Source organism: Crocodylus porosus, unplaced genomic scaffold, assembly GCF_001723895.1.
Source record: "Crocodylus porosus isolate Cpor-Errol unplaced genomic scaffold, CroPor_comp1, whole genome shotgun sequence".
Lineage (NCBI taxonomy): Eukaryota > Metazoa > Chordata > Crocodylia > Crocodylidae > Crocodylus > Crocodylus porosus.
In genome coordinates, this window is record NW_017728909.1 from 42,460,981 (window position 1) to 42,465,211 (window position 4,231).

Here is a 4,231-nt window from a genome sequence, read left to right on the forward strand (position 1 = left end):
TTATTTTAATTTATGTATGTCTGTTCAGTTTTTATCATTATAGCTTACTATTTGGAAGGGTACATCTTACATTTTGATATGTTTCTTTGATTTTTGCCCCTATTAGAATAAATTGCTAATTACAGTAAAATCCTTGATAATCCGGCATGAGTGGGGAATGGAGGGTGCCGGTAATGTAAAAATGCTGGTTACCTGAGGGCACAGGGTTTCCAGCTGGATGCAGTCGGGGTGGCAGCCACATGCAGAGCATGGGGTGGGGGAGGGGTGGCAGCAGCTACATGCAGTGCAGGGGCTGGGGTAGTGGTGTCTGCATGCAGAGCATCAGCTGGGAGCTCCCAGGCTTGGAAATGCACATAGTCCCCACAGCTGGGTGCCCTGTCAGCTGATCAGGGTTCCCAGCTGTCGGGGCACAGGTTACACATGCAACACAGCGTGGTGGGCAGCAGCACCCACCTGTGAGCTTTCCCCCCTACCCCCCCAACGTCCAGCCAGCCAGCTGGAAATTCCATTTACTAGAATGTGCTGGTTAGTAAAATCCCAAATAACAGGGATTTTACTGTACTTTAATCTAGGATGTCAAACATAGAGCCTCTGGGCAGATCTGGCCTACAGAACCCTTCTAGCAGGCCTGCCCATTGCCTAGCAGACTGCTAGAAGTTAGGGACGTGGCCTGCTGCAAAATTCAGGGCTCCTCAACCCCAGTGGACATGGCCATTGGCAGCAGGGGGGTGATCAGGAGCTCTGCAGATTCAGCCCTCCCTTGCCTCACTACCATCCAATCCCTGACCTGTGCTCCTCCCTGCCTGCCTCTGGACCTCACACTGCCACCTGCTCCCTGACTTACGGCACCGCCTGAGTGGGAACCCAGACTGTTAGCCCCAGGCCCACTGCAGCTGCTGTGATCCAGCCTGGGAAGAGCCCACATGGTCCAGATCCAGCCCACGTGGATCCCCTTGGATCTGACCCAGGATTGAAGTGAGTTGACACCCCTGCTTTAAATGGTGGACACTGTTTCTTTGTTCAGAAATATAGGGACAAATTACTGAAAGCCTTTCAGTCGTATATTAGCTTGTTCTAGCATAGTAGAAATAAATGTGTACAGCAGACATGCCTGTAATATAGTGGTTATTATCACAAGGAGTGATATGGGTTGATACCAGACTTATTAGGAATTGTTTCACAATATTTTACTACATGCCCTTACAGCTGATGCAATCTCCCAGCCGCAGGGGTACACCACATGGGGGTCCCTATCAGCTGAGAGCTCTCAGGCTTGGAAATGCACGTGAGCCCCACAGTTGGAAGCCCTATCAGCTGATCAGAGTTCCCAGCTGTCAGGGCACAGGCTACACATGCAAATTCATAGCTGGTTCCCATCCAGCTTTAAGTTATTACACATTTTCTAGCAATAACTTTATAGCTGGTTGGACCTTTTGAAGGCACCATACTTAATTGGTACATGCAGGAATCTTAATTAATTGCACAGTAAACCAGGTAGCTGTATAATATATGTAACGTAGAGGGGACCTAATCAACTATAATCAAATAACTATATTTATGTAATAAGACTGACTACAAAAATGGAAATGCAAGAAATGTAAGTTTCATTTAAAATGTCTCTAATATCACTGTTTTAAAGGGAATTTAGCTGCTTATGTGAAATTTAATCTTGGCTAAACCTGTTGCCTGCAAATTGTTTTATGTATACAGATAGCTGTTGAATCCTTTCTATATCAGATTTACCTGCCATGCTTAACACTGGTTCTTGAGTAGCCAAACTGAGAACCACAGTGGGTACTGGAGATATTATGTTTAGATCTCCCTAACTAGGGTTGGGTTGATCTAAGTGCTAATCTGTACAGATGTTTGGGGAAGTTAAAATGGGCAAAAAATGGACAACCCAATCTAAATTATTTCACCTGAGGAGATGAACTAAGGTGTATTGGGAATAGATTAGCCTCATCTACCAAACATGTACACATATTCAGAGCACAGCCCAAGAGCTGGAAAAATCTAGCTGCTTGTCACAGCCCCATGAGTGTGCTCTTCCTACCCCCTAGAGCCTGATAGGGTTATTATTAGCTCTCCTCCAATCCCACAAACCCCCCTGACAGACCTGCTGTCCTCCCCCTCTCCCCTACCCAGATTCCCACCTGCTTTTCCTCTCCGCCCCCCGGTTACTAAAATTGGGTTCCCAGCCTTTGAATATGTGCACAAGCTGCTCCTGTCTACAGTCACATGGCTTAAAGCAAGCTGTGTGATTGTAAATCAGATGCAGTAAACATCTGCACATACCCTGTGTTGTCTAACCATCTACCCTGTTTACCTAGTTGTCATGAGTTGGGTTTGGGTAGTTGACCACTCAGATAAAGCTCAGTCAATTGGCTGGTCAAATATCAGTAAAAAATTGCTAATAGGTCCAAATAAAATACATACAAAGCACAAATTTCCATTAAGAAACATGTCAAAAACAATAAAAATTAATATTCCTGTCAAGAAAACTACAAAAAAAAGTAGGATTTTTTGTAAAATTGCTATAATTGTTGTCCGCTTAAAAAATATGCAGACAATTGACCAGTCAATTGACAATATTTGACTGGTCAATTGACCAGCTTACCAACCCTAGTTATGAGTGTTTCATAAGTGGTGGAGCCAGTCAGAAAAATATTATCTGTCGAAATAAGCATTGTATTAAGACTCAAGAATAGTGTAACAGGGGGCCTCCCCGGGGCCAGTTAGACCCTGGCCTGCCCACCTGTTTCTGGGCTAACTGCCCACCTCTCTCACCTGCCACACCTTGGTGGAAAATGATTAAGATATTAACCTGGCGGGAGGCTGCCAGTTTCCTGCCTCAATGCCAGAGCATGTTATCTGCAGCTCTGAAACCTTCCCTACACCTCATCCCATGCCTCACCGATGGCATCTAAGTTCTTAACATCTCTGGCCCCACTCTGGTCTGGACCCCAAATAGATCCCTTCCCATCAGGCAGACTATTCTGCCCTCATTCTGGGCTGCCAAGCTCCCTACAGTCTTCCCTCTCTCGCCCCGGGACCTTTGGCCACACAGGCCCTGGCCTCACCTCCACGGCCAGTTGGAACTCCAGGCGCACAGATCTGGGCATCCCTCGCAGTGGGCCCCTGACCCTTCTGGCCCTGACCTCAGCATTGACCAGTCAAGGGTGCCTCAAGTCAGGCTTCTGAGCAGCTAGCTCACACTCTTTTATATGGGTCCACCTTCTCGGGGTTACAGACCCAGTTGTGGAAGCTGGGGTTATTAAGGGGCCTCAACCCGCCTTTCACCGGGATGGTAACTGGCTTGGCATTTTGTGGAGGCTCCCGTGCCACCAGGAGCCCCTTGCCCTTACCCCTGGTGTTCCTGCTGCAGCTTAGCCAGGCGATGTTTCCGCCTAGGCTGGCAGCAGCAGCAAACTGCAGCCTCTATATACCTAGATCTCGAATGGTCACCGCCATCAGGCTCCTGCTAGTTGCCTGACTGAGCCCTTCAAGTGGCAGGCACCCAAAGGTGCACTGCCACAAATAGCTATTAAAATAACTTAGACAACAGGAGTTTCAAACTTATTGATGGAATAATATTGCACTTTCAGAAGGAGGGGATCACAAGGATGAGAAAGAAGCAGTTAAAAAACCATCCCTTCCCACAATAGGCAGTTTTCATTTTGAATGGCACTGATTAGGTCAGGAGGGAACTTCTGTCTTCAGAGGTTGCAGTCTATTCATGGGGGATATAAAGTGCCAGTCCCTTGGGAGAATATAGGAAATACTCAAGAAGCATGACGTTAGAATTAATTTAGTCTGTAAAGAAAATTGCCAAAAAAAGAGAATGTTCTCTTTATTTGGTCTTAAATGTTTATGAAACTTTTTTCATAGCAGGTTATGCTCCATGATATAACAAAAATCATTTTAAAAAACAGTAGAATTATTTATGCATTGGTATGTTGGCTTTTTTTGTTCAGTTATAGGCATGAAGCATCATTGATTTCTTTGCTATCAAATAAACCCAGCATTCATTTTGAATGAAAAGTCTGAACTTTAGAAAATAGGCTCAAGGGTAATAAACTATATTTTCTCACATACAGAATGCCCTAGAATGTAATATATGCATTTTTTTTTTAAAGACAAAATGAAAAAATGATTTTTTCCTTGTAGAAAGTAACAAAGTAGCAGCAGCTCAGGAGCAGAGCCTGCTCATTGTTCTGCTCCCTGTGAGTTG